The sequence below is a fragment of the Mustela lutreola genome, chromosome 1, assembly GCF_030435805.1.
Source record: "Mustela lutreola isolate mMusLut2 chromosome 1, mMusLut2.pri, whole genome shotgun sequence".
Lineage (NCBI taxonomy): Eukaryota > Metazoa > Chordata > Mammalia > Carnivora > Mustelidae > Mustela > Mustela lutreola.
In genome coordinates this window covers 34828738-34852271 of record NC_081290.1, presented here as the reverse complement: position 1 = coordinate 34852271, position 23534 = coordinate 34828738, and the positions used below count along the sequence as shown (strand labels likewise).

At 41.0% G+C, this 23534-nt stretch overlaps 1 protein-coding gene and 1 long non-coding RNA gene across 8 annotated transcripts in view; one reads left to right on the top strand and one right to left on the bottom strand.

The window, feature by feature from the left end:
• Nucleotides 1–23534, top strand: part of RHOH (ras homolog family member H) — a 47354-nt gene that overhangs the window by 12089 nt on the left and 11731 nt on the right. The gene's annotated exons all lie outside the window — the stretch shown is intronic.
• On the bottom strand, nucleotides 14154–22895 carry LOC131824697 (uncharacterized). Of its 4 annotated transcripts, none has more exons than XR_009350937.1 (5): nucleotides 22729–22895; nucleotides 20559–21379; nucleotides 18353–18541; nucleotides 16383–16764; nucleotides 14154–16203 (listed from the first exon to the last, which is right to left on the bottom strand). It is a non-coding gene; the product is annotated as an uncharacterized LOC131824697 (long non-coding RNA). The 4 variants fall into 4 exon arrangements; XR_009350938.1 differs by having other exon boundaries at nucleotides 18353–18419; XR_009350934.1 differs by having other exon boundaries at nucleotides 18353–21379.

Sequence of the window (23534 nt, the reverse complement as noted above, 5' to 3'; positions counted from 1 at the left end):
AGGAGTGACTGGCTGGGTATTGAAGATTTGCTAACGTAGACTGCAGAAGCTGGGAAAGAGCCCAGAGATAATCAACTGGCAAGGCCCAGAGAGAGGAGACAACATTTCTTGGGAAAAGACAGGGAAATGCTGACCTCAGAGATAAGTAAAATGGATGTAAAAGAAGTTGAATCTAGATCTGAGAACAGCAGGTCTCAAATAAGAGGGGAAACGATTCTTCCAAATCAGGGGTTCTCAAATTTTCGTGCATTTAAGGGTCATCTGGATGGATGGGGGTCATGTTAACAAATGCAGACTTCTAGGCTCATCTTTGTGGATTCTGTTTCAGTTGTCGGGGGGCGGGGGTTGCTTGGCAGGAATATGCATTTTTAACAAGTCTTCCTACTCCATAAAGTTTTTTGATACAAATGATCTGCATACTTTGATACTTTGAGAAACAGTGCCAGATTAAGGGTAATGGTTTGGATGGGCCGAGGGCATGTATATCAGTGTGTGTGTGTGTGTGTGTGTGTGTGTGTGTGTGTGTGTGTGTTGGAGGTGAGGCTGTTACCTCAAGTCTTAGGATCTAAGGGCTTATGATGTAAAGGGGTATGACAACAGAGAAGCCGAGAAGGGACAAGTCACTATGTGGAGTCTGTTGAGACCAACTAAAAACAGGAGGCCGTCCTTATGGCACTCCTTAACTAGAGTTTGTACCACCAAATTCCCTTCCACCGGGAAGTGACTTTTGTGAGGCATTTGGACCAACTGGAAGCAGCTGTGAAGGAGGGAACTACAAGGAGGTAGCACAGAGAGGAGGTCGGAGGGGGAGTCTAGGACCCATCAACATTCTATCTCTGACCCCTGGGAGGTGGCCATTGAGAAGAAATGTGAGTAGAATAAGGGGTGCTATGTCCAGAAAACACTTCGGGCCTCTGTGTTTGATAACATTACATTAAAGTAGCAAACAAAATCAATTTTTCAGTGAAATACAGTACTTTCTATATAGAATTGTAGCACTCAAAATAGTAATACCACCAGAAATATGCCATAACAGCAACATATCACAATATGAACATATGAAAGTAAATGATCTTGCGGTAACAAGAACCATGACATCGAGATTCTTTGCTTCACCTGGCTTTAGAAGAAATTTGGTGATCGTAAAAAGCTCTCAAATAGCCTTTCATATCTTGGGTTCTTCCAGGTTTATCCTGAAGATGAATCTTTGACTTTAAAAAAATTTCCCATTCGCTATCATCAGGGTCACTAGTCTCTTGAGACATGGCGTGATAAATCCAGAAGAAATCACAACCCTTAGCATCAGAGGCACCACTCAGGGCATGGTGGGTGTTTAAGGATACACATCTTGACTATCCTCATTATGAAATACCCACTTAAAAGGGTTTTTTGTGGGGCACCTGGGTGGCTCAGTGGGTTGAGCCGCTGCCTTCGGCTCAGGTCATGATCTCAGGGTCCTGGGATGGAGTCCCACATCGGGCTCTCTGCTCAGCAGGGAGCCTGCTTCCTTCTCTCACTCTCTATCTGCCTGCCTCTCTGCCTACTTGTGATCTCTGTGTGTCAAATAAAAATAAAAATCTTAAAAAAAAAAAAAGGGTTTTTTGTGGACTGATTGGCTTACACTTCAGAGCAGTGTTTCCTAATCACTTTTTTTTTGGGGGGGGCTCATAAATTCCTGTAAGAATCTGTTGAGAACCAAAACTATTCTTGAGAAAAAGCACAGGATTTTAGGAACATGCACATTAGCCACACAACTTTAGGGGACCTTGGGGCCCTCTGAAGCCCATCCACGACTTCCCACGAGTTCAGTCTTTATATTAAAAACCCCTGCTCAGAGGCTGTCTGCACAAAAATGGTCTGATTTTTGCTGAGGCTGGATTTAGCTGCTAAAGAGAAATGCTGACTTTCCAGGGGGGAGTTTAAAATGAGGACAAGATGGCAGATGTATGTATAGTTTTCTTGTACTGGATCCTTAACTTGAGTAAACACAAAAGTGGACGTGTGGGGCGGAGTTGGTTTTCAGAGTATCGATGACTCATGCTCTGAGTCCTTGATTCTGAATTCTCTTCTGTGAAGCCAGAGATAGTTCCCATCTGGGAATGCAATCTTTCAAAATTCTACTTTAACGTCTGATTTACGGACATTTCGTATGATCGCTTTGGAAATGCAGGCAGGTTGTAATACTCTGATACGGCCAACTCCAGAGTATAGTGACAGGTGTGGGGCCAACTGTCACCCCTCAGTGAATACTGGACACTCATTCAGGCTGCTTTTGGGGGTAAAAGGCCACAGCTTCTGCATAACGTGCTTGGGTCTGCGTGTAAAACGTAGGTTTTCCTATCTGAAGCTGAACATCTGTTTAGGCCCTGATAACTTTAGAGATAAGTCTTTTTCCTCGGTAGCCTTAAACCACAGAAGCCCAGTTGGGTCATCTTTTGTGAGTGGGTACCTGACTTGCAGTTTGGAGAACTGGGTGTTTTTGGGGTAGGAAGGTCACGTCTTTGTTAATCTCCTATCTGCTTGGACTGTGATAGGGGCTCGGGCAGGGTCTGGAGATTTACCCGAAACCCAACTGTGTAAATTAGCCAATTCTGTTAAAAGTGATAAGACCATGTTATCGTGTCATGTTAGCAGAGTGGGCAGATAGATACAGGATGGGGACTGAAAATGCACTGCGTCTTCAACCGTCCAGAGAAAAAAATATGTGCATTTGGCTAAATGAATTGTGAAATAAGAGTCAGATTTTTCTTGGTCTTGCATAGCATAAGGATTATACATTTTTTTTCTTTTTTAAAGATCTGTTTATTTATTTGAGAGAGAGAGGAACGCACAGAGGGAGAGGGGGAGGCGGACTCCACTGTGCAGAGAGCCTGAAGCAGGGCTTGATTGCGTGACTCTGAGATCATGACCCAAGCCAAAGGTGGAGGCTTAACTGACTGAGCCACTGGGGCGCCCCAGGATTACACATTTTTTTCAAGGTAGAAAAAGAAAATCTATGACAAATATATTCAAGTAATTAGTGCAGCTCATCTTCTACAACCAGTTTCATTATGGTACGCCCATGATTGAGTCTCCTGCCAATTTCAATTCAATGTATTCAATACACTCAATTTGTTTTAATATGTTCAATGCATTTTAATAATAATAATGCATCACAGAATACTCAGTTACAGCCCACAAAACAGAAATAGTCTATGTATACTGAAGGCCAATAGCGAAGGGTCCACCCCTCTTGTCTCCTAGACTTTGCCCTCCCTGCTGTGTCCTTAACTCCGGGCCACCTACTTGCCAATGGGGGGAACTGACTGCATGTATCTCTTCCTTAATGTTTTACATTCTTTCAGAAGATCCTTTCTTTGAAACACGACCCTACTTTTCCTTTCCTTTCCTTTCCCCACTGCCCTTCCAGCTGATGCCTTCTTAAGCTCTTCTGAACACACAAATCTGAACCTGAACCTTCTTCTCAATTGCCACAAAAATTTTTTCCTGTTGTTCCAACTGAAATGTTCAAACTTGTTCCAATTGAAAATGATCTCAGCCATGATTGAGAAGTGTAAGAATGCCTAAGATGATTCCTTCCAACAAGGAAAAAGAAAGCCATATATTTCAAGTCAAATTTAAATGATGTAAAGCCACTGCCATCAACTACAAAAACCCTTAAAGGATTTAGACCTCCCCTTTGGTATACTTTCTTAGGATACAACTTGGTTTTCCTTAAGCTCCAATAACTTTGGGCAGTAACTTGCCAAAATTTGTATCAGAAGTCTCTCTCTCTCTCTCCCTCTGGTTGTGATAAGGAAGGGAGTAGAGGAAGATGTTGGACATACAGACAGGAAATAGGAGGGGAAAGGCAGAAAAATCTCACTTCTTGACAATACCACAATTTCCTACATCTGCTGAAATAATATTGTCACTATATTCTTCTACACAGATGATCTGGTAATATCAGAAAAATATCTGTAATAATGTGGACTTTCACAATGTAATAGTAATACATGTTCACCATAGCAAATGTGGCACATAATTTTTAATTTAAATATAGGTGTATATATTTTGTTCCTAAGTATTTAATGAAGTTTTTACATATTTAAAGCATCATCGTGCTAGTGCTTTCCCTCCAAAATGCCCAGAATGTATAGAAAGAAGCTCAGAGGATACATTGTTTCCTAATGGAATTGGGGGGTGGGTACAGGTGGTGTTTTAATGGATCAGTTGAATTAATGAAGGGCTGGAAACTAAGGTGTCTTTGTTGAGTCCTATCGCTACCTTTTCTTTCTTTTCATCCTCTCTGTGTCAGGAAGAGCAGCTTCTAAACGTGGATGGAAGCAATGTTTCTACTCAATTCTAGAGCCCTAAGAACACATGGAGAGCAGGGGAGGGAGTTCTATTGGAGATCTGGATCAAAATTTCAAAATCTAAACCAGTAGTTCTGGATTTCCCCCAGGGCAACCCATTTGACATGTCATCCAGGAAAGACCCAACACCCAGATATGTGGAAAGAAAAATAAAAGTTTCTCTTCCAACAGGGCTAGACCCTCGGGGTTTTCAGCATAGAAACTAGATTGTGCAATTGTACTCATGAGAAAAGATCACCAGCACTTTCAGCTTTAGCTTATGTTCAATTTTGTTTTCGACCTGGGATCAGCTGAATGTACAAAGTTATACGATTTTAAAGCTTCCTCTGCCTTAGCTGGTCCTTCCTTTAGAGCTTGTACTGATCATAATTTAAAATTTTTCCTATATTCATTCACAGTCCTTGGAATTTAAATGTTAGTGTTCCTCCCGTTACATACCTGGTGATGATTGGTTTTGTTTCTCAACAGGCATGTAGCTCATTTTAATCTGTCAGTCGTAATTACTTCTCTTTTTTCTGCCAATTTTGAGAGTGCTTAACAATTCTTAAATACTAGGTATTTAACAAATTAATTACTAGGATTAAAATGCAGGATGAATAACAAAATGAATCCAGTTGCCTTCACAGTCTTTCAGAGTTTGATCAGGAACTTTTAAATTATTATCAGGTTTTTCCTTTTCCTATAAAATATTGGCCAAAGTATGATTTATAAACAATATCACCAGCCAGTCAGGGAAAGAGTTGAATGATCCTTTCTTCTCACTACTTAGTAAGCTGTTCTAAATTATGATTTTGAGTTATTTGAGATGGCTGTAGAAAGGCCTCTTTTTAGAAAAAATTGCAAGGAACTGGGCAGTAGGAATGAATAACCTTGAGATGTTTATAGCCTTTGACTCTTTCTAACAGTTATTCATAAGAAAACAAGAAGTATTTTATTGTAATATAAAGCTTTTAGCACAAAATTTTTTTTATAATAAAGAAACCTAAAAATCAACCAAAATGTCCAACAAAATGTACAATTAAATAAATGATCTTTAAGCCTATTAAATATTTATTAAAATGTTTTTTTGAGGGATGTTTAATGACAAATAAAAAGTTACAGTGTAGGCACGCCTGGGTGGCTCAGTTGGTTAAGCAGCTGCCTTCAGCTCAGATCATGATCCCAAGCATCTGGGGATTGAGTCCCACATTGGGCTCCTTGCTCGGCAGGGAGCCTGCTTCTTCCTCTGTCTCTGCCTGCCATTCTGTCTGCCCGTGCTCACTCTCTCTCCCTCTCTCTCTCTGACAAATAAATATAATCTTTAAAAAAAAAAAGTTACAGTGTAGAATTACATATTTTTGCTTAAAAAGGCCTACTTAGGTTTTTTTTATATATGACTTCAGAATGTGAAAGTAAATGAATATATTACAAATTATCATCTCGTGTGTGGTAAGATTACATATAATTTTAAAATGTTTTTGACTTTTCTTGTAGTTCCTATAATTAGCATATATTATTTATAAAAAGGCCAAAACTCCTTATTAAAATTAAGTCAGTTTGTGGTGTTGTGCTAACAATGAAACTAGTAAAATGATTTTGATATGAGAATTATTTTGACATTTTGATGGCAACCCTTTGAGAGGTTGCTTTGAGAGCCCTGAACCTATAATTAAATTTTATCTTTCAAGATTTAAAGGGATCTCAAGTCTCTTATATTTTGAAACCTGATAAGCCTTCGAAAATCACTTCTAATGGGAGATGTTAAGTTATTAAATAGGTTTGTGAGTGGTGTATGTTTTTAAAATAAGAGAGAATTAGCTTTAGCTGTAATAAGAATTTAAGCAAAGTATAGAACACGCAACTGAAGAATATAGATGACAATTTAAAAATTTTTATGCGAAGAGTTTCCCAAAAGTATCTGTTAAGAGGCACATTTTCCTGATGCATCTAAATATTTAACTTAGAAATAATTGACTTTTAAATATTTTGAAAGATAATACCCACTAGGCAAATCCCAAGTGAATTCATTCTGGCGTAATGTAAGAAAATTACCTTGTAGCCTTCCACAGCCATTTTTCTACACAATAATAAATCCAAAAGTCTATTAGTTTTAATTTTTTAATTTTTTATAAACATAAAAAATCCCCAAGGGTACAGGTCTGTGACAAAAGTCTATTAGTTTTAAATGCTGAATATTAGTTGGAATCTTTTAAACTATTTAAAAGTTGGTTAGTTTAGCAAATCAGAGAGTTTTCCTTGTAAGCATGAGTGTGATTTCGTGTTTGACTTGTGTAGTATTCTTGGTTACATGTTTTGTTTTTGTGTGTGATTGTCTCTGGCTTTGGTTTAACAATAGCTCACGATCTCGTCAGGACAGCTCTGATCTGTGAGACATATCATACAGGTTCGTGATGATTTCAGCTGCAAGTTATACCATACCTGATTAACAGTAACTTACAAAAATTCTGATTAATTTCTCCTGTCTAACAAGACGTCTCTGTCTCTGTCTCTGTCACCGGTTCAATGGCTCATTGGCTCGAGATACTGTCTGTGCAGTTCTCTGGTCTTTCATCGTGGTGGCAAGATGGTGGTTGCAACCTTGAGGCCTGTGGATTCATCATCTACCCAGAGGCGTAGGGCTGGGTGGATACGGAAGGAGGCGAAGTTGACTGGGGCTCTCTCTTGTCCTAGGAAAGCAGAACGTTCCCCCAGACACCTCTCAAACAGGCAGCAGCTTCGATGTTGCTGCAAGATCTGGGTTACATTGCAGCCCAGCTTCGAGGCCCGTGGAGAGATAGAAGATAGAGTTGTTATAATTGCCTTGGGTTAGGCGCTCATGATGGGGAGGGAGGGGCAGGGCTGGGGTGGGCTAGGGCTAGTGTGATGCTTTGATATCATCCCCGAGGGAAGATAGAGTTTTTTAGTGGAGAAAAGAGGCAGAAAAAAAAATCTTACTCTTTTTATGTGCGAAGATACACAGATACATACAGATATACATATAATATATAAATGGACATATATACTGTATTAAAATTTCATGGGTGGGGCAATTAGGGGAAAAATGTCTAAAAACGCCCTTGGGGATGATCATGAGAAAAAGTTGAGGGGCACCTGGGTGGCTCAGTTGGTGAAGTGTCTGACTTTGGCACAGGTCATGATGCCAGGGTTCTTGGACTGAACTCAACAGCGGGCTCCTTGCTCAGAGGGAAGCCTGCTTCTCTCAGCCCTGCAGAGGGAGGGCCCACCCCAGCCCTGCCCCTCCCTCTGCCCCTCCACCCCGCTTACGTGCTCTCTCTCTCTCTCAAATAAATAATAAAATCTTAAAAAAATATATTTTTTTTCTGAGAAATACTTGCCCATGCCTCGCGTGACCCATTCCTGAGGCTTTGCACATAGTCTTACAAGTAAAATTGGATTCTATTACTAATGACAAAGGGAGGCATAGATACTGAATAGGAAACTAACAGTGCCTGTCACAATGTCATAAATTAAATTAATGAGCAACTTACATGATCTTGTAATAGGTGATCTTCTCTTATTGAACTATGAAATTCTCAAGCATAGGAACTGTGTCTGAGTCATCTTTGTATCTTAGTACACCAGGCCCTCTCTCTCTCTATGTATATAATATATGCATATTATATATATATTTTTTGGATTGAATGGAGCCTAATGTATGTTTCACAGCTGGATTAGTTACCCCCGAACATTAATTTGATTCCCTCCAGGAACAAGGTCTACTTTCTTATTCTCGTTTCCTGCCACTTCTGTGCCTGAGAGCTGGGGTCTCCACACACTGATCTGCTTGGTCCCTAAACATGTCCTTGGTCTGGGCCATCGGTGCTTTTGCCCATGCACTTTGCTCCCTTGTTAATCAGACTCCTTTTCCCTCGAGAGTCTTTTCCAAGTCCTTCCTATGGGAGTCCTGAAGTGGTTCCACTTGCCTGGGAGTCTTTTTCCTTCCTCTCCAGCTCTTAAACGCTTCCCTGCACAGTCTGGTTTAAGTCCGGCTTCCTCCTGGAGTTCTTGACAGTGCCCAAGCCCGCATGCGTCCCCCTCCTCTTTAAACCCTACTGTGTTTCTGCTCTGTGTCATTCTTGGATGTGCCTCATTAGATAACCCAGTGTAGGTAAAGTCTTGTGGCCCGACTCAGGCATCTGTATCTAGTCTCCACAATAGGCTAAATTCCAAGAACAAAAGCAGCCCCTACAATCCCTGGTGGTGTGCTGCCTATCCCGGAAACAGTCAGTCAGACTTGGTTAAATGATAGATATGATGGATAAATAACAATAAATAAAATGAAAGCCAACGAGTACCTGGTGATTCTGTTTTCCCCAGTTCCAAACCCCACTGTATTTGTGTTTCAACATGAACGCATCTGGCATCCTCAGGATGCATTTGCAAGGGAAAAATCTCTAATGGTCTTACTGAGGAGCTAGAAGATGGCGCTCGCTCTGCTCTGCCTTCCCTTTCCAGATGCTCTCTGCATAAGAGAATCAGAGGTGTGGAAATGTGGGGTAAAGCTCAGGGCTTTGAAGTTAACCAGACACAAGTTATTTAATTTCTCTGGACCTCAGTCATCATATCTATGAAATGGGGCTAATATGATTTCCCAAGTGGGATTGTTGTGAGGATAAAACGAGGTCATACATGAATGCGCTTGGCTTCAGGAACTGATCCCCTGTAGGCACTGAATGAATGGTGCCGTGGATAGTTTGGCTTGGCAGCCTGTTTTTTTTTTTTTTTTTTTTTTTTTTTTTTTTTTGCGGGGGGTGAGGGAGGGAATGTGTTTTGCTTCACTGAATTTCCCTCTCGATATTCCCTTGAAAAGAGGTGTACTTTTTAAAACGGTATTTCTATCTGAGGAATGGGCATAAGAGCCATAGTCACATTTCATAGCATTTTGAGCCGGAACAAAACCCTCTTGTGTTATGGATGATGAAAGAAACACTTCAAGACAGTGAGCAGCTTGCTTCTCCTTACAAGGCCAAGTGGCAGAGATGAAATCGAACCCAGATATTCTGATCATGTTTGAAGCTTTTTTTCCTTGTCTAGGGTTGCCAATCTGACAAACAAAAAAGACCGGAATGCCAGTTAGATTTTGAATGACAGATAAAGACCTTTTTATGATAAGTTATATTCCATGACCATCAGTTAAATTTAAAAACAAACAAACAAACAAACAAACACCAGACCAACAAACCACACCTATTTGGAGAACAAATGAGAAAAGAATAGATGTACAGGGAGTATCTGGTACATAGTTATGTTTCTTGCCAAGATTTTTAAAAGGGAGGCTTTGCCTTTGCAAGGGAAAAATGGCACCTTGGGGAAGTGAGAGTGTTGGTCTTTTTAAAAAGTTGTTTTATTATTGGGGTGCCTGGGTGGCTCAGTGGATTAAGCCGCTGCCTTCGGCTCAGGTCATGATCTCAGTGTCCTGGGATCGAGCCCCGCATCGGGCCCTCTGCTCAGCAGGGAGCCTGCTTCCCCCTCCGTCTCTGCCTGCCTCTCTGCCTACTTGTGATCTCTATCTCTGAAAAAAAAAAAAAGTTGTTTTATTATAAAAATTCAAATACATCTGGGGCACCTGGGTGGCTCAGTTGGTTAAGCATCTGCCTCCGGTCATGATCTTGGGGTCTTGGTTGGAGCCCCGTGTTGGGCTCCCTGCTCAGCGGGGAGTCTGCTTCTCCCCCTCTCTCTGCTGCTGCCTCTGCTTGTGTCTGCTCTCTCAAATAAATAAATAAAATCTTAAAAAAAATTAAATATATCTAAAAGTCCCCATGCCAATCCCCCAAATTCAGCAATTATCAAGATATTGCGGTATTTGTTTCATCCTCTTTTTTCCTTTTGCTGAAGTAGTTTGAAGTAAACCCCAGACATCATGTCATTTTACCCTCCATGCTCTACATCTCTAAAACCAAGAATATTTCTTACACTACCATGCTGTCATTATCCCACCCAATAAAATCAGCCGTGATCCTTTCGAATTTTCAAATACCCATTCTATAATCATATTTCACTGACTGTCTCAAAAATATCTTCTCACAATTGGTTTATTTAATTTGATATCCACACAGAGTCCATCCATTATGTAGGTGTTATGTCTCTTAAATATCTTTGATATTTCTTATTTTTAGTGACAAAATGAACGGATGAAGAGAGACCCTGGTTGATGTGTTGGGGTAATTTTCTTAGGCTCAGAACAAGTTGCTCGATTGCTCTTCTGCAGATGGCAAAACCGAAAGAGGTTTTGCAAACAGGGATGTTACAAATGATTGTGCATAAGGTGATCAGTTCTGATGGCTCTATTGTTTTGTTTAGAGTAGATGAAAAAGGAAGAAAAAGGAGAGAGATTTCATTTTGTCTTGTCTTTTGGGTTAATTGCTTTTTGTGTGTTGAAGCTGATTCACATGTAATATGGGGAGAACAGCATGATAACCCTTCCTTTCTAGACCATAAGGTCAGATGAGAAGCCAGGTGTCTGGGGAAGCGGAGCTGGGCTGTGGAGCAGTGTTTCTCCAATCTGACTGCTTCTGTGTCATGTAATTCATTACAAATCATTTCTCTGGTTCTTCCCAGACCTACTGAGTGCAAATGTCCCCAAGACAGAAAACATTGGAAACAGCCTCTTAGGGGAATCGTGATGATGATCAAATATGGAGATCACTGACTTTGCCCTCCTTGCAATTTGATCGCTTTATTGGTAAATTGTGAATAATGATACCTCTCAGGGCTAATGCCTCCTTAACACCTTGGTTATGATCAGGATTGTGAGTCCAGGTGACTCTTGTCCAGATGCTGGACACTTGACTTTGGGATGGATTGGAATCCTTCAGCTTACATTTTCCCCTGTGTACCATCTAGTATGGTACCCAGCACATAGCTGGAGTGTAGTATGTATTGGAAAAATAAATACATGAATGATATTACTGAGAATTCAGATCAGTGACATTTCAAATTATCCATCCACAGACGATACGAAGAACTGGCAGGCCACCAGGGCTAATCTGACTTTAGGAGGGGTCCAGACTTAGTTGGGAATGGCCTGGAGAATGGGATTGATGCCCAATAATATATATCTTCCGGTGTCCCACCTCTTTTTATATACATTTTGTGTTTTGTAAAACTTCCTCCTCATCCGATCAAAACGGACTTTGAGGAAATAATGACAGGAAGCACATTCATATAAATGTGGCAATGGTAACAAGGCCTTTACCTTTCAAGGAGACTCACATTTGAAAAAAGCACTAAACCTCTAGGAATGCCTGGATGGCTCAGTTGGTTAAATGTCCAAGTCTTGATTTTGGCTCGGGTCATGATCTCAGGGTTATGGAATCAAGCCCCATATCAGGCTTCCCGATCACTCGGGAATTCTGCTTGATATTCTTTCTGTCTGCCCTTTCCCTTCTCCCTATGTGCATCTCTCTCTCTCTAAATTAATCTTAAAAAGCAAAGCAAAGCAAAGCAAAGCACCGAGCCTCTGGAGAAAGAGCTGCTCCAATGGTGGGAGAAATGTTCAGTAAGAAGAAAATTCTCATCACCCTTGATGTCACCCCATATAGATGGGTACATTTGGGTAAGACTGTTCCCTGAAGGAAACATGCTGGATGCCTCCTGTGCCAGCTGGTTGGAAACCTTGAGGTTCAAGACTTTCTTGCAGGGGATTCTTACCAGTAGGGATGACAGCCGCTCCTGGTAGATTAGGAAGCTACTTTCTTTGCCATCTTCCTGTGGAAAGATTCCCCAGAACTGGGTTTCTTGATTCTCCCAAATCAAGAAGGGTGCTGTGGGGTCCTACCTGATGCTTCTGAACTATAGTCCTTCTTCAAAATAGGGAGTCTAGAATACTCAGTTCTGTGCATGTATTAACAGTGACACTGGAATTCAGTCAGGAGAATATCATTAAAGAGCGAAGATTGGATAACAGACTTTTCATGTGATTAGGGGATTATCACCTGAGGCATTTCAGTTCACTTTGGGATTGTGGATTTAAGAAGGTTGGCCAATGGTAATGTTCAGAATGGCTCTTTTCAGAGTCTTAATTATTGTCTTTTGAAAGTAATTTCAGGTGGGTTTGCACCACTAAGACAAGACCAGCATCCCCTAGTACATTAAGGTGACTAGAGAATCATCTCCAAAGAAGCTGAATTTATATGAAGAGATATTGATCAGAAAGAAAATGGCTATTTGCGACGATGTGGATGGAACAAGAGGGTATCATGCTTAGCAAAATAAGTCAATTGGAGAAAGACAACTATCATATGATCTCCCTGATATGAGGAAGTGAAGATGCAACATGGGGGGTTAAGGGGGTAGGAGAAGAATAAATGAAACAAGATGGGATTGGGAGGGAGACAAACCATAAGTGACTCTTAATCTCACAAAACAAACTGAGGGTTGCGGGGGGGATGGGGTGGGGAGGGGGTTTGGGAGAAGGGGGTGGGGTTATGGACATTGGGGAGGGTATGTGCTATGGTGAGTGCTGTGAAGTGTATAAACCTGGCGATTCACTGACCTGTACCCCTGGGGATAAAAATATATTATATGTTTATAAAAAATTTAAAAAAAAAGCAAGAAAACGGCTGATCATCCATGGAAACATAACAAGTCTGAGAATTGTACTTTGGCAGTGACCATACATACATTGTCAATAGAGAACCCTGGCTAATGGACTTCCTGTATTTTGATCCCAGTCACAAGACCATAAGAAGGAAGTGAACCTTAGGCTAAGCCTGTTCTTGACTATTCTGGTACTCTGTGATAAAAGGAAAGAAATTCCCATAAATCCTAATAGCGGTACCCATCTCTATGACACAAGAAACTTCTTTTCTTATGATCTTAGTTTCCTTAGGAATTTTTCTAGCATGTTGAGCAGGCTGGTCTAGGCACAGTTCAAATCCCTAGATTACTTCAGGTTTGTTTGTTTTAACCTGAGTGATGTTCTAGACTGAATAAGAAAAGGACTTACAGACCCAGAGAGACTTGCTCATCTGACAAGTAAGGTGACAGGGTAGGGGTGGGGGGAGGGGAGTCTAAGAGTTTTCAGGGTCATTTCTTTTGTCCAAGGTTGATCCTGACCCAGGATGCAGGCCTCCTGTGTCACACTTTATTAAAAGTTAACTATCCAGGGATACTAACAAATGCTACTTCTCCCCAGGAAGGAGCGGTAGGACACATTTATATTTTCTTTTACACACGATCATGAGCTATTTTTTGCACTTTTCTTTTCTTTCTTTTTTGGTTACAGAGGCAGTATATGCTTATAAAGGAAATTTGGAAACTGTGGATAAGCACACAAAAGAAAAAAAATCTATAATTGTACCAATAACAATATTGTTAACATCTTGATATAGTTACTTACCCTCTTTCTATTTTTATTGAAAAATCAGGGTCATGTTGCAAATAGTGTTTTGAAGTTGCCTTTTTTGTTTAATGTAACAATGTTGTCATATGCCGTTTTCCAGATTATTAAGTATTTTTCTAAACTAATAAGGAATTCGGGGTGCCTGGGTGGCACAGTTGGTTAAGCATCTGTCTTCTGCTCAGGTCATGATCCTAGGGTCCTGGGATCGACCCCCACATCAGGCTCCCTCTTTGAAGGGAAGCCTGCTTCTCCCTCTCTGCTCTCCCTGCTTGTCTTCTCTTTCTTGCTATGTCTCTGTCAAATAAATAAAATCTTTAAAAAAAAAAAACTAGTAAGGAATTCAACAATAAGAAGATGTGCCCCTTTTCCCCTTTGACAAGTTATCCTGTGTGGCAAATTGTCTTATATTTAAAGAGTAGATAAAAAATAAAAAAATAATTAAAAAAAAATAAAGAGTAGAGACAAATGAGGGCAAAAATGAACAGAAAGGGCAAGTCAATTCACAGGGAGTGTGTTTTCTGAAAGTCCATGCTGCTAGAAAAAGATTCGGGATTATGCCTTGTGGTTCAAACACACTAATGACAGCTGTGTGAAGGTACGAGAGTTGGCATCAAAGGTGAACATCGAAGTCCAGGTAGGAGCTGTGGATAATGTAAAGAGAGCTCCAAGGCCCTTGCCAAGAGCCGATGGATTTCCAGCATCTCTCTCCCTGCTCTAGGACCTGTACTAATTGCTTCTCTGTGGATATCTGATCCTCAATTTGTAGTTTTAAGGTTGTTGTGGGGAATGTTCTTAAAAGACTTGAGAACTTTTGCCCTTGATGTGGACATTTGGGAGGGAGAGTGATGTGTTTTTGTTTTGTTCAGGAAAGCCCCAAGGATAACTCAGAGAACTTCCAGGGCCTCCCTGATAATCACCTTTGGGCCCTTGGCCACATAGTTGCTCTGCTTCTGAGGTCTGTAAATGGACTGGGTGTTTTCTCCTATCACTCTCAGAAAACTCTCTTAGGCACTCATTTTATAAGTTCTCTCTGTTACAGATTATTAGGCCAGCGAACTCCCCATTGTACTGGGACATGTTTCAAGGAAAAGAGGTCCAAATTTTGTTTGTATTTTGTGGCAATCTAAGACAGCTAGTGCTGAACACAGTCCTGAAATCAGAGGCCTGGGGCCCTTTATGCTTAGCTTGGCTGATGTGCCCTTGCTCAGGCCTTTTCAACATGCATGCCTCTGAGTCAAGTTTGGAGGGTAGAAGGGGAAGGACAAGCAAGGAAAGACAAAAAGGAAATCCTGGGAGGAGGGAAATATTATCATGGCAAGAACTTTGAGCTACGCTCCATACTTTCTTCTCTGTTAACATCTGCTCTCAAAGTCATGTGTGTTATCAGTGTTTTTGTAGAAACATGAATTATCAGTACTGGAGAGGCCCCTTGGAGTTCAGTGCTTAATTTTACAGATGAGGCACCTGAAGTCTGGAGAAGCCAACTGCTGTGAGCAAGTCCTGCGATTGGTGGTAGAGCCAGGATTTGAGTCTGACTCATAGTCCGGGGCTCTGTACACTGTAAACTGCCTTTCCCTACAATACAGTGAGAAAAAGCCTAAGGTACCACACCGAGTCTCCATTTATATTTAGTCTTATATTCTCAGATTTATCCATAACTGAGAAGGAACTCCTTAGTCCTCTACTAAAGGAATTTGGAGTGAGGCAACTCAAAAATCTATTGGTAAGGAAAAAGTTTCATGATATATTATCAGGTAAGAAAAGCAGCAGGGAATATAGCAGGCTATAATTTGCATGTTAAAAAAAGAATGTCTGTGTATAGGATAATTACAAATACATGCTCATGCATGTACACAGGTGAATACCTATCGTAATGTAATAGCTTCGGAAAAATGCCATGAGGAACTTAATACATTGGTTGCCTCCAGGAAAATGGCCGGGAACCATGGACGGCAGGCATAAGAGGAAGACATATTTTTCACTCTTATACTCTTTGTTTTATTTTAAAAAGAAATTTATTTATTTATTTGATAGAGAGAGACTGAGAGAGGGTGTGAGCAGGAGGAGAGGGAAAAGCAGACTCCACGCCCAGTGCAGACCCTGATGCTGGGTTTGATCTTACGACACTGAGATCATGACCTGAGCTGAAATCAAGAGTTGACAGAGCCACCCAGGCAACCCACTCTTGTACTCCTTGAATCTTACTATCGGTATGTGTTAGCTATTTTTAAAAAAAGTAAATATATACACATTTCAAGATGACATGTGAGCTCAAATGAAGGGTAAAACTAATGCTTCCTGGAAGTTTCTCAAAGGCCTCATGGGGACGTGGCATTTGAGCTGGCCTCTTGGTCAGGCAGAATTTTGCCAGGAAAAGTCAGAGCAGGAAAGATCATATTTCAGGACACGAGAACAGGATGCTTAAGGTTATTGAAGCAGGAAACGCAGACGGAGTTTGGGGGGAATGCTATGTAGTCTGGAGAAATTGCCGCAACGGCCAGGGACCTGGGGACAGTGAGAAAGGTAATGAGAGAGATGGCTGGATGGAGGTCATTTTATATCTAACATGGAGTAAATTGGCCCCAGTGTTCCTTTCCCACCTCACCCCTCCTCCCCTGCTGTACTTCAGCCAAAAAAGCCAGCCCTGTCTGTTTCAAATGCGCAGACCTTTCCCACTCGTGTACCTGGGCACTGGCCACTTCCTCTGTGTGGTTGCGGTCTTCCAATCCCATTTTCTTGGCCTCCTTCAAGACCATTTCAAATGTCACTCCTCTCCACTCTCTCCACCGCCAGCACCCCAGAGGATGTAAGCGCTCTGTCCTCAGTGTTCTCTTGGCATTTGGAATTTACATTTACTACAGCACTTGTCCACTTAAATTTTAATTTTTCTGGGGGCTGAAGCCGAGCACGAGGTCATTGGTATGCAGAAAGTTGTTCCTTTTCTCTCTAATTTAGGATTTTATTCTCTAAGGTCCCAGCTTTATGGAACCTTATTATGATGAAGCGGAGTCATAGCTTTCTGTTTTTGCATGGCTATCCCATTACCTCTCCATGAAGTCATTTCTCCTATAGAGGAAAAAAAAGTGAGGGCCAGAGACATTATTAACTAAGTAAGAAAAATGGTTTTTTAAAAAAACCTCTAGGCCTCTTCTAAACTATATTAACATTTTCTTTATTATCTTTGTCCCCAATAGGCTCTTTTAAAATAGCTTAGTTTAAAGCCAGTTAAAGGCAGCTAGCCTGTCGTTTTTTTCAGACTTCTATGAATTTAGAACTTAATGTCAATAGAACATTTTATATGCATACATGATGAATTAAACGAAAAGAATTTTGTTCTGGAGTATCCTGACAGGTTCAGGGTCATTATAGGCTTTTTTTCTCCCAGTGTCTATAAGTCCTTGATGAGAACTTGAGCATCGAGGGAGATATTGTCCTTACTAGTATGTATTTTGTCTGCAATATAATCCATATAAAAGTACAGACATCTGTATTCCAAAAGGGGATTTCAACCCCTTAGGAAAAGCTGTACAAATGTGTGTTCTTAGGTTATTCCTCTCTGATCCTCTTTCTTTTAGACATTAAGGGAATAGCTGTGGTCCCCCCATGACAGCTTTATCTACAGAGGGATGTGCATAAGACACAGAACCTTGTCTCTGCCCAGACCAAGGCCCTTCTGAGCCTTCTGGGTATTCAGGAGCCCCAGAACAAGCTTGTATCTTTATTCTCCAGCATCAGTGGGACCCTTGACCAAACTGTTCAACTGCTCATTTTTTTTCAGTTGCTAATATATCATGGGCATCCTTCTTAGGAAGTACACTCCTTCTTGGGCCATCTTACATAGGGGCTGACCGAATTCTTTTCAATGTTGTATTGGATTGTGCTGCATGGATATGGCAGAATTACTTTAACCACTGCCTTTTGATGGACCGTGCGGTCATTCCCAGTTCTTTTCTTGCTGTTATGGATAATGCAGCAATGCAAGTTCTTGCATATATATCTTGACTATGGGTGTAAGTACAGCAGGATAATGTATTTAAAGAATTGGAATTGCCAGGTGGAAAGGTAGATGTATTTACAGTTTTGAAAGCTAGTTGGGGAGGGGGGCATACCAAAGGTAAGAACTCTGTATTCCTGAGTTTAAATAGTAGCTTAGAAATAAAGAACAATCGCCCATGATCATGGAGACTATGAAACAGCACTTGATTTGCTTCAGTTGTGTCATTTGATGTGGCCTCTCAGAGTTTTGTGTTGAAGTTTCAAGCAGTGCAGCAGAGTATAATGTTTTTGATCAATGAATCCAAGTATTAGTTCTTACATGAGACCTTTTGCGACATTTGAATAATTTGAAAATTGCAACATGTTTTTCTTTGCATTGTTATGTGTTTTAAAGCTAAACAATGGGTTGAGAAAATGCTGGTTCCTAACTCTTAACCCCTGATTACTGAAACTAATGATGTCAGGCAGACTGGAGCGGTTACCAAGCGCCTAGCGCCAGGTGTCACATACAGGAAGTAGGCACTGGATTCTGGCATGTTGCCCTCTACAAAGATGTCACTCTTTGGCACATGTCCCAAGGGCGAGAGTGCCTGCTTCAGGGAGAAAACTTTCAAATGTTGTTAGAAATCACGAATGTCCTAAGACAGAAGTCACCTACCTGCTGAAAAATATCTTTCCAACAATTCCTCCTCCTCGCCCACCTTTATCTTCATCTGTTTAATTGGCTGTAATGATATACCATCGTATTTTATTTCTCTCAGTTCTGGAAAGTCTAAGATCCTGGTGGTAGCAGGTGTCTGGGGAGGTCCGGCTTCCTGGCTCACAGATGGTGCCTCCTCATTGTGTCCTACATGGTGGAAGGGGTGAGGGAGCTTTCCGGGGTCTCTTTTGTAAGGGCACAAATCTCAATTGTGAAGGCCCCACCCTCATGACCTATTACCCTCAAAGTCCCTACTTCCTAAAACCATTGCTTTGGGGGTTAGATTTCAATGTATGGATTTCAGGGGGACAGAATATTCAGATCATAGCAGATTGCTTTGTTTCATCAAAGTTGCAAAGCTAGATAGGCTTCCCCTACATGAGACAGTGGGAGGGGAGGTCGACACAGCACTATGAATGGGCTCAGAGGCCAGACTGCTGGGTTCAAACCCCTGCAGCTCTCCTGACTAGCTTGTCATCTTGGGAAAGTTCCTTTATTTCTCTGTGCCTTAGTTTCCCCAGCTGTAAAATATGACAGCAGTGGTATTGACCATATACTATCATTTAATGATTGATGGGCTAATTTTCATAAAACACATCAAACAGCATCTGGCTTAGTAAGTACCACAGTGAATATTTATTTGTATGCTTTTCTACAAAGGGTCAGACACCCTATTAAGCATGGGAGATAGATTCTTTTTCATTGCCTTAAAAATCCTACAAACTATGCATCATTACCCACATTTTGTTGTCCTGGTTATATGATTGGCCTAAGGTTATACTGCTAATCAGTGATGGGCATGAGAATCTGAGACCCTGACTCCACAGTCTTACCCCTCTGCAAACAATCAAAAATTTGCCATTTCTTCTGTTGAACCTGAAACTACATCCTCTCACTTCATTCTGTGTCCTTGGTTATATATCCAGAACAGACTACCTTGACTTCTTTGATAATCTGAGCAATTTGTGTGGTAAGAGTTTATCCTAATTCTAGAGGATGTTGAAAATCTTAAGGATTGCCCCTAAAGAGACAGGATCTATCTCAAAGGAAGTTATGAGAAAGGGAACATCTGTTTGAAAATTATTTTTATATTAAAACTGGGAGCTCAAAACGTTGAGTAAAAAGTCACCAGTTCGGAACATCTATCTATAAGTTATCTCTATGCATTTTGCATTTAAAATATTAAGGAAATTAAATATGGGATGTAGAATGTAGATATCATAGATATTTGAAAAACTCCTGGGTAGATGGAAAGAGTGCTGACTCAGCTGATCCAGTTTCTGGGCCTCAAGTCAGCTCCCAGTAGCTAAACCACTGTTCTGAGCCTTGGCTTCCTCATGGGGGAAATGAATAGGTTGAACTAGATGACCTTTCAGGGCATCAAATCTAAGTGCTAAGTTTCTTTACCCATCAGGGAACAAGCTATTTTACATTTTGTTTAGTGGTTGCTCAATGGTGGGGGAGTACCTGGAATTTGGGGGAATTCCCAGAATACATGGGCAAAAAATATATTTTTAAAACTTTATGACACATTTATTTAAACAAAAAGGATTAGCATTTTAATCTTTAAAGAGATTTTAAGAAATGAAGAAATAATGCTAGAGAAGTTGATAAAACAGATGACTTACAGAAGAAAAATATAGCTGGTTAGGAAACAGATGAGAGAATGTTAATTTTCATCAGTCATCAATGAAATGCAAATGAGAATAAATCAAATTGGCAAATACTAAACCCAGTGACTGCTGATAGTGTGATAAAGTAAATACTCTCATACACAGCTTATGAAGTAGAAGTTGGTCTAATTTTATATCTCTTTTGTTCCAGTAATTGCGCTCAGATCTATTTATACTAAAGAAATAATTGTATGTTTATACAAATTTATTTTTAGAATGTTCACCCACTGTTATTAGAGTAAAAATCAGAAACAATTCAAATATCCAATAATAGGCAATTGATTAAATAAATAATGTTACACTCACATAATAAAACATTATGTAGTTATTAAAACTATGTTTGAAGAATCTTAATGATACAGGAAATATTAATGATGTAGGTGTTAAAAAAAAGCAAGAAATCAAACTACATATAAAATATGGTATTAGTTTCAGGAAAAAAAAAGATGTACTGAAAAAAAGAAACAGGAAAAGGTACACTAATATCTTACAGCTTTTTGTTTAAGGTGGCAGTTAGCTTTCTCCTTTAGATCATTTGGTATTTTGAAATGTTGTAGAATGTGCATATATTACTTTCATAATCTGAAAAAAAAAGGATATATAAAAAACGATCCAGAGAACACGAGAAGTCAGCCAACGTGGTGGGGGGGCATCTCTAGTCTGATTGGATCAGCAAAAAAAAAGGGAACTGCTGGGGCGCCTGGGTGGCTCAGTCACTGAGAGTCCGTCTCTTGATTTTGGCTCAGGTCATGATCTCAGGGTTGTGAGATTGAGCCCTGCCCTGTGTAGGCTCCTTGCTCAGTGGAGAGTCAGCTTCCCCCTCTCTGTCTGCTCCTCTCCCCACTTGCAGGCACTCTCTCTCTCTCAAATAAATAAATAAATCCTTAAAAAAAGGGGGGGGACTGCTGTTCACCACCCATGCTTGGGTATGTGTGTTGAGTGTTGGTGGTGGTGGTATGGGCATGGGGGGCTGGGGAAACCCTGGGGTGTGATGGTGCTTTAGAACTGGGAGCTGGGCTTGGTGGAGGTCTACGCAGATGTCGGGCAGATACAGTTTCACAGTGAGTAAACATCATTAGGTAGGGGGCTACTTTAGGTCAGAGGGGAAAACATAAAATCCTAAAGCAAACTTCCCATTGCCCCCTCACCTTTGCAGACAAAAAAGACCCCTAGGGCGGAACGTCTCCCTTATTCTCAGAGTTGCTTTGATTTGGGATCTGGTTTTGTTGAATACAGTTTCACTCTTGAGTTTCTTCTTTCTTTCTTTCTATTTTCATTATGACTTTTTTTGCTCTTTTGCAAAAAGCTAATTCTGCAGAATTGGGGCAAAAAGGGAGAAGGGAAGTCAGTGAATGTAATTATACTGGTAAAGTGCTCAGATAATCTCAAAGTACCTTCGAGTATCCTTTGACTGGAGTATTTTCTAGAAGTTTCCCTTACTTTCCCAGGACAGATGATGATGTCCTGTTGAGATGCAGGTAAAGATTGTACTTGAAGCTCATGTTTCTCTTTTTATGACTTGGCTGGGAATCCTAACCCAGAACCATGACTTTTCTTTCCCCAGATCCAACCCAAAAGGAGGTAGTCTCCAAGCCATTGAACTGTCTGCCCTATGTCACTTATTCCATACACCAGCATTTTTTCAAATACTTGAAAAAGTCATCGTAGCATGAACTATACTTATCTTTTAGTAATCCCTTTTTGCATTTTCTGTATAACTAAAGATGAGAATAAAAACCACAGCTTGCCCAAAATGCTACAGAAAACCAAAGACCCATACCTTTTAAAACTTTCATCATAAAAGAATTTTTAACCTGCAAAAAGCAGAGAGAACAGACTAATATACCCCCCATGGAACTGTCACTCAACATGACAGCAGCAGTTCTCAACATTTTCCCACTTTTCTTTTGTTATTATCCTTACTTCTTGTTTTTGCTGTCTTCTCTGGAATAATCTAAAATCCCAGGCAACATATTCAATTCTCCTATCAGGACTTAAAACAATATGTATGACCCAATATGATTATTGCCTAACAAAATTGACAACAGTTTCTTAATGTCATCTAATATCCAGCCCATATGCAAACTCTCTTGAATATCTAAAAAACAGAAAAAAAGACTTAAAAAACTCTCATGAGCAAGAAGAGAGATGAGCTTGAGACATTTATGGGAGGAGGGCGAATTACTCAGTTTTGCTTGTCTTCACTCCGCAAAGGAACCAGAAGCTAGAGAGAGCGCTTCTAGGAATTTTAAACAATTTTAGCTGTCTAGATCAAGAAAAGTTTTGTCTTTGGACACTGTTGGCAATTCACAGAAATTCTCTATAGCCCCAAAGGAACCCAGATCAACCTTTTCTTTCCTTTCCATGCAAACTTAAAAAAACAAAATGACACCTGGGTAGCTCAGTCCGTTGAACATCTGATTTTGACTCAGGTCATGATCTCAGGGTCATGAGATGGAGCGCCATGTTGGGCTCTGTGCTCAGTGGGGAGCCTTCCTGAGATTCTCTCTCCCTCTTCCTCTGCCCCTTTGCCCCCTGAGCTCTCTCTCTAAATACATTTTAACACAACGACAACACATACAAAGCACTTAAAAACGGCTCAGTGCATGCAGAGAAATATTTTAAAGAGCATGTAAGCAAGGAGCAAAAAATGAGAATCACCTACAATCGTAGGGCTGTAGACAATCCAGGTTACTGTTGGTATGTAGTGCTCTGGGCTTTTTCAATCCTGTGGAATCATACTGTACCTATCCCTTTGAAACCTGCTTTTGCCCCCATGCAGCTTGGCGAGACTTGCCCCTGGTCAGTTAACATCCTTGTACACTGTAACTTTAAAAGGATATTGATCAGAAGAATAAACTAATGAATTTATCCAAGAACCACCAGTTCTTACATAATTCTCTCCCCGTTATAAACAATGTAGACAGAGCATGTGTCTAACTAAAGATTTCACGTCAAAGTTCGTGGAAGTATATAAGAACTATCCTTCTGCCGCCACTTCTTCCCTTCCCTCCCATTCTAATCCCTTGTGCTGGGGCCACAGCCCCTCCACGGCTCTCTGGAAACCTTTCCGGCTCATCAAGCAGGCAGCCCAATCTGAAACACCAAACTCGGCCTGGTCTCCATCAGCGTTTCCTGTTTGCCAATGGCTTCCTCCCAGGCCACTGGGGCCTCAGAACCGTCTCACGGAAGGGCTGGGTGTTAGTTCTACTTGAGGGATGTTGCTGGGTCCGTCTCCCCCTTTGTAGCCCTGTCGCGCGCGCTCCAGATAAAGGCCTCCTTGTTCCCACCTCTGTATTACTGCAGGAGCCCCCAGACGCACCCCTCTGGGCTTTCCCCCTTGTGAACCCTCCGCACATGCCACAGGCATGAACTTGCTGGAGCCCCGCCTGGTCTCCCACTCTGGACTCTCCCCGCCAGCCCCGCGGAGCTGCTTGCCAGCCTGGTTACACGGGCCCCAAGTTTCT